The sequence below is a fragment of the Cherax quadricarinatus genome, chromosome 47 (genome assembly GCF_038502225.1).
Source record: "Cherax quadricarinatus isolate ZL_2023a chromosome 47, ASM3850222v1, whole genome shotgun sequence".
Lineage (NCBI taxonomy): Eukaryota > Metazoa > Arthropoda > Malacostraca > Decapoda > Parastacidae > Cherax > Cherax quadricarinatus.
Window position 1 is genome coordinate 2,219,911 of NC_091338.1, and position 13,161 is coordinate 2,233,071.

Genomic DNA, 13,161 nt, shown 5'->3' on the forward strand with positions numbered 1-13,161 from the left:
CATTCGTGTATAAAAATCCTGAAGATAACAGAAAAATGAATAGCTACGAGAAAAATGAGATAAGAGTGACTATTGGGAGGTCAAATGAGCCTCACCTCAGTGAAAGGAACTCAGTGTAGAGAATAGTGAACAACGACAAACACAGGATCACTCCAAGAGATTGTAAGTTACGAAGCGATCGCTCTAAGGAACTGAAAGTTATGAGGATATAACCCACAAGCCTCAGCATGGGCCTTGCAGGTTACATGTATTCATGGATGTGGGTTCGGCAAACCCTCGTGGGTTGTATACTCTGCTGGGTCTATGACCTGTCTGCTGCACCAGAGGCAGAAATACCACACCTTTGCACGTACACTCACATCAAGAATTAATTTAATTCCTAACTGGAGATTTTTTGATATATACACTGTTTGTACACACAGAGATACACACTGTTGGGTGTGCTACACTACAAGAGGAGCACCTTTTCGTGTACATGCACCGAGAAATATACAACTCTCGATGTATAAGTACCAAGATATATTCACCTCTCTGTGTATATGCACTTAGAGAAACATACCTCTCAGTGTATCTATACTGATATATATATATATATATATATATATATATATATATATATATATATATATATATATATATATATATATATATATATATATATATATATATATATATATATATATATATAGTGAGAACATTTTGTTGTTTGTAGAGAGAAACGCTGTCCCCAGTAAATGTTTGCACTTCGCTTTTTACTTCATGTCGACGTCTCGCCCTTGCAGAATCATTCAGAGAAAGTGCTCCGTTGCGATAAAACCGCACGAGATGCTCTTGAGTGTGTTGCATGCAGCCTGCACTCAGATATTTTAGACAGTAGTGTTGTTGAATGTGAAGGTGGCTGACGCAACACACTCCAGAGTGTGTTGACACAGATAGTTAACCCGGAAATATTACTCTCTCTCTCTCTCTCTCTCTCTCTCTCTCTCTCTCTCTCTCTCTCTCTCTCACCTACTGCAGTATTACACCGCAGGTTAAGCCAGACGCTGTCCTCGATATTCGCGCCTGTGGAACAATACTGCGGATGGAATCTACAGCACTAACCCATCCAATTAGAAGAGGAGAGACTTAAACGACGTTTAGGTCCATCCAAGACCTGATGATAGTCCAGGATAAACCGAAACATCGCCTACAATGTAGCAAATATTTCCTCTTATTTCTTCTTTCTCTTTATCTCGTGAATGGTGTCCCTATAATCCAACCTCGCCTCTCTCTCTTCTACCTCACTTCTCCCTCTCTTCTGCCTTCCCCTTTCCTGTTATTCCTCTTTTTCTTTCCTCGTCTTTCCCCTCTAGCTTGTTCTAATATTTTATTTTACTTCCTCTAATTTCAGTTTTGACTTTAAATTCCCTTTCTCTAGCTGTCGCTTTCACTACCATGTCTGTGTTCAGTTGTACATGTATACAACACCAACAAGTCCGTTGTACAGAATAGCATATAGTGCAGACCAGATGTAGAATTAGACACATGTACAACATCTGGGCACCTTTATTGTACACGTTTCGGTAAATCGACGTCCACACTGACATGTATACTTAATTTCTATAAGATATTCTGTTATTGTCTCACGAAATCGTAAAGACACGATTGCAAACGAACCATACCACGGGTGGGGTTTGAAACCGCGGTCAGAGAGTCTCCAGACCGTCGCGTTAGCCACTGGTCCTGCGGGTTCAGACCCCACCTGTGGTATGGTTCTGTTATTGTTGTTGTTACAATTTTCGATTTGCTGTCTGTGGGTTCCCCGTTTTCTGTTGGTTCTTCAATAATATTTTTTTCATCTCTTCAAATAATGTTTATTGTTGCTGTTTCATGTTATAATTGGTTGAATTCTGTTAAAAGACGATAATTTAACATTACCAAAACCAGTGATACTTAATCGAATGTAACTTAACGTAGCGCAACGTAACGTAACCTAAATGTAATCTAACTCCACATAAAATAACCTAAATGTAATCTAACCTAGCGTAATCTAACCTTAATATAATCTAAAGTAGCGTAATCTAATCTTTATTTACTCTAACATTGTGTAAACTAACTTAAATAGTGTAAGAAAGAGAAATCACCGTCAAAACGTATGCAGTAATTCCCCTTCGTCGTAGGAGGGGAGGGTGCATCCCCTCTAGAAACCTTTCCCCTCTGTGTCTCATCCTTCACCCTTCACACCCTGTGGAAAGGTGCGTCACGTGAGGATGTGTTGGGGTGGGTGGGGTCGTTGTTAGGGTGGGAGGAGGACCAGGATGTGACCATCAAGGTACAAGTTATGAACATGTAAGTTGCGCCTGACACGCGCACCTGCACTTCCCCTTATGCGCCCAGATGGCCAAACTTCCCCTCACTCTTTCTTCACAATGCTCTCTCTAGACTTCCTGCAAAATTAATTTAGTGGGGTAACTTCGCTCTCTTTCTTCACCCCGGTTCACTGGACTTCCCGACCTGCAATGTTTTTTTCCTTAGCTGGGCTAGGAATAGCCTAGAAGTAAATTTAGGTAGACGATGGGAATAATTTACAGGGAATTTAGTGGGTTTTATTGCTTTAAAATGTGTTTGACTTTGGTTTTTAAGGCCTCCAGAGATAATTTAGTGGAGAGACGGAGGCTTCAATTTAGGGATTTTGGAAATAATCAAATATTATTTAAATGAGTTTGGAAGCCATCAGATGTAATTTTATGGAATTTTAAAGGTTTTAAAGGTAATTTAGTGGTGTTTAAAAGCCTTGAGAAATAATTTAGTGAAGTCTGGAAATCTTTAGAAATTTTCTACTGAAATATGAAGAACTTCCTGAAGATTATCAGGATGTTGAGTCAGTTTCAGAATCAAAACAAAGAGTTCAGAGAATTTAATTTGGCATTTAATGTGGACTAATAAATTCAAGCAGAATTTAGTATGGTTTATAAAATTCCAGTGGATATAGCTTTGTTTAAAGAAATTCAGAGTTATTTTGCCTGGTGAAAACTGGAACTGGACCTAGTGAGGATTTAGTCTAATTCAAATGGAACGTTAGTGGGACTTAGTGGATTTTAGAGAGAGTTAGATTAAATCCAGAAGACCTTAAAGGACTGGACACAGGTAATGTTGTTGAATGTATTTGAGTTAGTGGGAAGTTATTAAATTGTGTTATTGGGAAGCAGGAACATATTGCAGAAGAAGCTTTAGTTGGGCCGACGTTTAGTTCTATGGAGAGCTTCATGGAATAAATACACGAAGCTCTGGACAGAGGGAAAAGTGACTTAATAAAACTCTTCACCTGTTATCATTCTTCCTACGCCTGTTTTACCGCCTTCCACTCATGTTCCCTCTTTATCCACACCTGTTTCACCTCCTTCCACACGTGTTAGCCCTCTGTCCACACCTGCTCCGCTTTCTCTATCATCTGTTCCGCTTTCACACCTTCGAGTCCTCTGGAAATTGTTATTGTTGTTGTTCCTGATTTTTAGCTTCTTACTCCACACATTTCTACTCCTTATTCCCTCTTCCTCCTCCTCCTCTACATCCTGTTTAGCGTCGTAGCTTCCAATATAATTCTTAGTGAGAGATCAGACCTCAGCATCTCCGTTCTTGTCTGATCTGTGAACTTGCATAATGAAACTGTCAGACTTAACACTGTCAGTGTGACACTAACCACGCTGTCAGTGCTGACCCTCCCAGTGTGACATCAGTCACACTGTCAGTGCTGACTCTCCCAGTGTGACATCAATCACACTGTCAGTGCTAACCCTCCCAGTGTGACATCAACCAACCCAGTAGTCAACCTTCTCTTTACATCCAGGGAATTAATGTTAACGTGAGACTAATTTGGTTCTAATAAACAAGTTCCCCAGAGAACTGATCCCCAGCATTATGACGCCAGCCGCTAGTGTAATCATCAATAGTAATTCACGCCGAGCATTAATATATCCCGCCGCACTCCGGTATATCCCACCGCGACCTGGTATATCCCGCCGCGACCTGGTATATCCCGCCGCCTTGAAAAAAACATTAACAAATGAACAATTTAACTTTATTTTGCACGTTTTAAAGTAATAATAGAATCTACTGCGCCATTATACCACTTATAACGCCCTTGCTGGATATGTGCTCAGAATTATGAACGTCCGGATGTGTATTCATTGAGATACATTGGAGCTTTTGCCCATTTTTTATATTTATAATGGAGATTAGGGAGCACAATTGATTTAAAAATATGAAAGTATGTCATGAATGTTATTTATATACGTACCATAGATAAAATTTCGAAAATGTTGCAAAATGCCTTTCAGTCACTAGGCAATGTCGGAATACGATACATCTTTTGGGTGGTATCTAAAGGTTATAATCATGACCATGATTTTTAAAGGGTGGACCTGTAAGCCAGCATAAGGTTTAGGTCACATGACCAAAAAGCTCCAACTGTGGGTCCTCATATGACATAGATCAGCGTCAGGAAATACTTGTCCTGACAAACCTGACCTAACCTAACCTGACAACCCTTACCTAACATAATCTAACAATCCTAACCTAACCTAACCTGACCTAACATAATCTAAGAATCGCAACCTAACCTAACCTGGCCTAACATAATCTAACAATCCTAACCTAACCTAACCTAACCTAACCTGACCTAACCTCACCTAACCTCACCTCTTGGTGGATATACACTGGCACTGTGCTCCTTTTGTTCAGATCAACCGCTGCTGGCTACACTGTTGGACAGCAACACTGTGTATACCCTGTGTTGGTATGCAAGTACAGTGTTGCCAGAAGCCATTATCTGGACCTCCCTGCTCTAATAGGTAAGATAATCTAGTTATTGATGAGAATTTATGTATATTACTGCCCCAGAGGTGGTCATAACATCACGTGACTCGCCTGAGCCTCCACCGTGCTGGTCTGTTGCCTTTCAATGTATAGAGTTATTAGGTTTCAAGCCCATCGACCACACGATGTACGCCGCTGAAACAGTGATGAAAGTATACTCTAAGTATACTGTAAGTTGTATACTCTCCCAGTTTAAATGCTGCTGCTCTCAGTGTAAACACATCAAGAGGAACACACACACATACACAGTAGAGCTACAAGTGGAGGGAGAAGCAGGAAGGCCAGGACGAATGAAGCCAAACTACAAGAAAGGGGACTACACAGGAATGAGGAACTACCTGAACGGGGTTCAGTGGGACAGAGAACTGGCAGGGAAGCCAGTTAATGAGATGATGGAATATGTAGCAACAAAATGCAAGGAGGCTGAGGAGAGGTTTGTACCCAAGGGTAACAGGAGTAATGAAAAAGCCAGGATGAGCCCATGGTTTACCCAAAGGTGCAGGGAGGCAAAAACCAAGTGTGCTAGGGAATGGAAGAAATATAGAAGGCAAAGGACCCAGGAGAATAAGGAGAACAGTCGTAGAGCCAGAAATGAATATGCACAGATAAGAAGGGAGGCCCAAAGACAATATGAAAATGACATAGCAGCGAAAGCCAAATCTGACCCGAAACTGTTGTACAGCCACATCAGGAGGAAAACAACAGTCAAGGACCAGGTAATCAGGCTAAGGAAGGAAGGAGGAGAGACAACAGGAAATGACCGTGAAGTATGTGAAAAACTCAACAAGAGATTCAAAGAAGTGTTCACAGAGGAGACAGAAGGGACTCCAGAAAGACGGAGAGGTGGGGCACACCACCAAGTGCTGGACACAGTGCACACAACCGAGGAAGAAGTGAAGAGGCTTCTGAGTGAGCTAGATACCTCAAAGGCAATGGGGCCAGATAACATCTCCCCATGGGTATTGAGAGAGGGAGCAGAGGCGCTATGTGTACCCTTAACAACAATATTCAATACATCTATCGAAACAGGGAGATTGCCTGAGGCATGGAAGACAGCAAATGTAGTCCCAATCTTTAAAAAAGGAGACAGACATGAAGCATTAAACTACAGACCAGTGTCACTGACATGTATAGTATGCAAAATCATGGAGAAGATTATCAGGAGAAGAGTGGTGGAACACCTAGAAAGGAATGATCTCATCAACAGCAGCCAGCATGGTTTCAGGGACGGGAAATCCTGTGTCACAAACCTACTGGAGTTCTATGACATGGTGACAGCAGTAAGACAAGAGAGAGAGGGGTGGGTGGATTGCATTTTCTTGGACTGCAAGAAGGCGTTTGACACAGTTCCACACAAGAGATTGGTGCAAAAACTGGAGGACCAAGCAGGGATAACAGGGAAGACACTACAATGGATCAGGGAATACTTGTCAGGAAGACAGCAGCGAGTCATGGTACGTGGCGAGGTGTCAGAGTGGGCACCTGTGACCAGAGGGGTCCCGCAGGGGTCAGTCCTAGGACCAGTGCTGTTTCTGGTATTTGTGAACGACATGACGGAAGGAATAGACTCTGAGGTGTCCCTGTTTGCAGATGACGTGAAGTTGATGAGAAGAATACACTCGATCGAAGACCAGGCAGAACTACAAAGGGATCTGGACAGGCTGCAGACCTGGTCCAGCAATTGGCTCCTGGAGTTCAATCCCACCAAGTACAAAGTCATGAAGATTGGGGAAGGGCAAAGAAGGCCGCAGACGGAGTACAGTCTAGGGGGTCAGAGACTACAAACCTCACTCAAGGAAAAAGATCTTGGGGTGAGTATAACACCAGGCACATCTCCTGAAGCGCACATCAACCAAATAACTGCTGCAGCATATGGGCGCCTAGCAAACCTCAGAACAGCATTCCGACATCTTAATAAGGAATCGTTCAGGACCCTGTACACCGTATACGTTAGGCCCATATTGGAGTATGCGGCACCAGTTTGGAACCCACACCTAGCCAAGCACGTAAAGAAACTAGAGAAAGTGCAAAGGTTTGCAACAAGACTAGTCCCAGAGCTAAGAGGTATGTCCTACGAGGAGAGGTTAAGGGAAATCAACCTGACGACACTGGAGGACAGGAGAGATAGGGGGGACATGATAACGACATACAAAATACTGAGAGGAATTGACAAGGTGGACAAAGACAGGATGTTCCAGAGATTGGACACAGTAACAAGGGGACACAGTTGGAAGCTGAAGACACAGATGAATCACAGGGATGTTAGGAAGTATTTCTTCAGCCACAGAGTAGTCAGTAAGTGGAATAGTTTGGGAAGCGATGTAGTGGAGGCAGGATCCATACATAGCTTTAAGCAGAGGTATGATAAAGCTCACGGCTCAGGGAGAGTGACCTAGTAGCGATCAGTGAAGAGGCGGGGCCAGGAGCTTGGACTCGACCCCCGCAACCTCAACTAGGTGAGTACAACTAGGTGAGTACACACTCACACACACACACACACAGTCAGGAAGTGGAATAGTTTTGGAAGCGATGTAGTAGAGGCAGGACCCATACATAGCTTTAAGCAGAGGTACGATAAAGCTCATGGTTCAAGGAGAGTGACCTAGTAGCGACCAGTGAAGAGGCGGGGCCAGGAGCTTGGACTCGACCCCTGCAATCTCAACTAGGTGAGTACAACTAGGTGAGTACACATACACACACACACACACATACACACACACACACACACACACACACACACACACAAACACACACACACACACACACACACACACACACACACACACACACACACACACACACACACACACAAACACACACACACACACACACACACACACATACACACACACACACACACACACACACACACACACACACACACACACAAACACACACACACACACACACACACACACACACACACACACACACACACACACACACACACACACACACACACACACACACACACACACACACACACAAACACACACACACACACACACACACACACAAACACACACACACACACACACACACACACATACACACACACACACACACACACACACACACACACACACACACACACACACACACACACACACACACACACACACACACACACACACACACACACACACACATAGAGCCAAATATGTAAATAATATATGTGTAATAAAATACGTTACAGTGAGAATTAAACAATATAACTCAATATAGTGCAAATGAAGAATAATATTGCTGAGTACAGGTATAAATACGTGCACAAGACTGAGTACAGGTATAAATACGTGCACAAGACTGAGTACAGGTATAAATACGTGCACAAGACTGAGTACAGGTATAAATACGTGCACAAGACTGAGTACAGGTATAAATACGTGCACAAGACTGAGTACAGGTATAAATACGTGCACAAGACTGAGTACAGGTATAAATACGTGCACAAGACTGAGTACAGGTATAACTACGTGTACAAGACTGAGTACAACACAACATAAATATGGCAGGACCCTGTACAGTGCTATGAGACTAATATGAGCCTCTATAGGCTTCGTTTATTAGGAACGAGTAGAGCGCCAGACGCTAATGGGTGTGTGGGAAGTGAGGCTGATGTGAGACGTCAAGCCTCGTGTGTTTGACGACTTCAACCACCGGATGTATATTGTTGAAGACAATGTCTACTGTAGCACCTGGCGTGTGTGTGGGTATAGTCACCTATTTGTGGTTGCAGGGGTCGAGTCACAGCTCCTGGCAGTATAACTCTGTGTGTGTGTGTGTGTGTGTGTGTGTGTGTGTGTGTGTGTGTGTGTGTGTGTGTGTGTGTGTGTGTGTGTGTGTGTGTGTGTCTATTCCTGGCCCTACGTGTTTACCGGCCAGATTCACTTACGCCTAGCCTCGTGGGCCCTCTCACACCTATTTCTAAAACTGTGTATTGAACTTGTAATTTGCTCTACCAAATCATTGCACTTTTGGTCACCGTGAGACTGAAAAAATACTTCCTGACATCCTTGCAGCTCATCTGTGCCTTTAACTTCCGACCCTCGACCTCGAGAAGCTTTCCCGCATTGAGCTCAAAATCTACTCTGTCCAGTCTATCAGTTCCTCTGAGTATTTTGTATGCTGTTGTCATGTGCTCCCAGGAAACTCACTGCTATAATGCTATAAAGAATTCAAATCTTTTTTCGCATAAATCTCAACTTAGTAATTTACTACAGTGCTGCTGATAGAACGATTGAAGGAAGGAATGAAGTAGTGAGAGAGAGAGAGAGAGAGAGAGAGAGACAGAGATGAAAGAAGGAAACAGAACGTAAGAGACGATAAATGAATGAAAATAACGAGGGTGACAGAATAATAGAGAGACAACACAGAATAATAGAGAGACAACACAGAATAATAGAGAGACAACACAGAATAATAGAGACAACACAGAATAATGGAGAGGCAACACAGAATAATAGAGAGACAACACAGAATAATAGAGAGACAACACAGAATAATAGAGAGACAACACAGAATAATAGAGAGACAACACAGAATAATGGAGAGGCAACACAGAATAATAGAGAGGCAACACAGAATAATGGAGAGACAACACAGAATAATAGAGAGACAACTCAGAATAATAGAGAGACAACACAGAATAATAGAGAGACAACACAGAATAATGGAGAGGCAACACAGAATAATGGAGAGACAACACAGAATAATAGAGAGACAACACAGAATAATAGAGAGACAACACAGAATAATAGAGAGACAACACAGAATAATAGAGAGACAACACAGAATAATTGAGAGACAACACAGAATAATAGAGAGACAACACAGAATAATAGAGAGACAACACAGAATAATAGAGAGACAACACAGAATAATTGAGAGACAACACAGAATAATAGAGAGACAACACAGAATAATAGAGAGACAACACAGAATAATTGAGAGACAACACAGAATAATAGAGAGACAACACAGAATAATAGAGAGACAACACAGAATAATTGAGAGACAACACAGAATAATTGAGAGACAACACAGAATAATAGAGAGACAACACAGAATAATGGAGAGACAACACAGAATAATGGAGAGGCAACACAGAATAATGGAGAGACAACACAGAATAGAGAGACAACACAGAATAATAGAGAGGCAACACCGAATAATAGAGAGGAACACAGAATAATGGAAATAGGAAATAACGAGGATATGAAGTAACGATATATTAACAACATCAGAGACAAGAAAAATGATTTAACAAAAACATTAAACTTTTTTTTTGGTTGCTAAATGTGTGAGACAAATACAATTTTTGTGTTGTTGTTGTTGATGTTGTTTTTGTTGTTTTATTTGTTGGTTGTTCTTTTTTCTTTATTTTAAGTTGTCTTCTATTTTTTCTTCTTTCTTCTTTTGCTGATCACCACCCCTCACCACCCCTCACCACCCCTCACCACCCCTCACCACCCCTCACCACCCCTCACCACCCCTCCCCACCCCTCACCACCCGTCACCACCCCTCACCACCCCTCACCACCCCTCACCACCCCTCACCACCCCTCACCACCCCTCACCACCCCTCACCACCCTCACCACCCCTCACCACCCCTCACCACCCCTCACCACCCGTCACCACCCCTCACCACCCCTCACCACCCCTCACCACCCCTCACCACCACTCACCACCCCTCACCACCCCTCACCACCCCTCACCCCACCTCACCACCCCTCACCACCCCTCACCACCCCTCACCACCCCTCACCACCCCTCACCACCCCTCACCACCCCTCACCACCCGTCACCACCCCTCACCACCCCTCACCCCCCCACACCACCCCTCACCACCCGTCACCACCCCTCACCACCCCTCACCACCCCTCACCACCCCTCACCACCCCTCACCACCCGTCACCACCCCTCATCACCCCTCACCACCCCTCACCACCCCTCACCACCCCTCACCACCCCTCACCACCCTCACCACCCCTCACGACCCCTCACCACCCCTCACCACCCGTCACCACCCCTCACCACCCCTCACCACCCCTCACCACCCCACACCACCCCACACCACCCCACACCACCCCACACCACCCCTCACCACCCCTCACCACCCTCACCACCCCTCACCACCCTCACCACCCCTCACCACCCCTCACCACCCCTCACCACCCCTCACCACCCCTCACCACCCTCACCACCCCTCACCACCCTCACCACCCCTCACCACCCCTCACCACCCGTCACCACCCCTCACCACCCCTCACCACCCGTCACCACCCCTCACCACCCGTCACCACCCCTCACCACCCCTCACCACCCCTCACCACCCCTCACCACCCGTCACCACCCCTCACCACCCGTCACCACCCCTCACCACCCCTCACCACCCCTCACCTCACCTCACCACCCGTCACCACCCCTCAACACCCCTCAGCACCCCACAGCACCCCACACCACCCGTCACCACCCCTCACCACCCCTCACCACCCCTCACCACCCGTCACCACCCCTCACCACTCATCACCACCCCTCACCACCCCTCACCACCCGTCACCACCCCTCACCACCCCTCACCACCCCTCACCACCCCGCACCACCCGTCACCACCCCTCACCACCCCTCACCACCCCTCACCATCACTCACCACACCTCATCACCCCTCACCACCCCTCACCACTCCTCACCACCCCTCACCACCCCTCACCACCCCTCACCACCCCTCACCACCCCTCACCACCCCTCATCACCCCTCACCACCCCTCCCCACCCGTCAAAACCCGTCACCACCTCTCACCACCCCTCACCACCCCTCACCACCCCTCACCACCCCTCACCACCCCTCACCACCCCTCACCACCCCTCACCACCCCTCACCACCCATCACCACCCATCACAACCCTTAACCACCCTCACCACCCCTCACCACCCATCACCACCCCTCACAACACCTCACCACCCCTCACCACCCCTCACCACCAGTCACCACCCCTCACCACTCATCACCACCCCTCACCACCCCTCACAACACCTCACCACCCCTCACCACCCCTCACCACCCCTCACCACCCGTCACCACCCCACACCACCCCTCACCACCCCTCAGCACCCCTCACCACCCTTCACCACCCCTCACCACCCCTCACCACCCCACACCACCACACACCACCCCCCACCACTCATCACCACCCCTCACCACCCGTCACCACCCGTCACCACCCGTCACCACCCGCTCACCACCCCTCACCACCCGTCACCACCCGTCACCACCCCTCAGCACCCCTCACCACCCGTCACCACCCGTCACCACCCCTCACCACCCGTCACCACCCCTCACCACCCCTCACCACCCCTCACCACCCGTCACCACCCCTCATCACCCCTCACCACCCGTCACCACCCCTCACCACCCGTCACCACCCCTCACCACCCCTCACCACCCCTCACCACCCGTCACCACCCCTCACCACCCATCACCACCCCTCACCACCCCTCACAACCCCTCACCACCCCTCACCACCCCGCACCACCCGTCACCACCCGTCACCACCCGTCACCACCCGTCACCACCCGTCACCACCCGTCACCACCCGTCACCACCCGTCACCACCCGTCACCACCCGTCACCACCCGTCACCACCCGTCACCACCCGTCACCACCCCTCACCACCCCTCACCACCCGTCACCACCCCTCACCACCCCTCACCACCCCTCACCAGCCCTCACCACCCGTCACCACCCCTCACCACCCGTCACCACCCCTCACCACCCCTCACCACCCCTCACAACCCGTCAGCACCCCTCACCACCCCTCACCACCCCTCACCACACCTCACCACCCCTCACCTGTCATTCACCACCCCTCACCTGTCATTCACCACCCCTCGCCTGTCATTCACCACCCCTCACCACCCCTCACCACTCCTCACCACCCCTCGCCTGTCATTCACCACCCCTCGTCTGTCATTTACCACCCCTCACCTGTCATTCACCACTCCTCGCCTGTCATCCACCACCCCTCACCTGTCATTCACCACCCCTCACCTGTCATTCACCACCCATCACCTGTCATTCACCACCCCTCACCTGTCATTCACAACCCCTCGCCTGTCATTCACCACCCCTCACCACCCCTCACCTGTCATTCACCACCCCTCACCTGTCATTCACCACTCCTCACCAGTCATTCACCACCCCTCACCTGCCATTCACCACTCCTCACCTGTCATTCACCACCCCTCGCCTGTCATTCACCACCTCTCACCTGTCATTCACCACTCCTCACCAGTCATTCACCACC

General features: G+C 47.4%; 1 protein-coding gene across 3 annotated transcripts in view; it reads left to right on the forward strand.

Annotated features, from left to right (window-relative positions):
* The window catches only part of LOC128696555 (galactosylceramide sulfotransferase), a 371,235-nt gene that overhangs the window by 178,627 nt on the left and 179,447 nt on the right, over positions 1-13,161 (forward strand). The window contains exon 1 of one of the 3 annotated variants that reach the window (XM_053787870.2): positions 106-162. The exons of 1 other annotated variant lie outside the window; for it this stretch is intronic. The gene's annotated coding sequence lies outside the window, so the exon portion shown is untranslated. Of the gene's footprint in view, positions 1-105; positions 163-4,723; positions 4,830-13,161 lie in introns of those variants that run through there. One more of the 3 variants, XM_053787871.2, reaches the window with a different exon arrangement.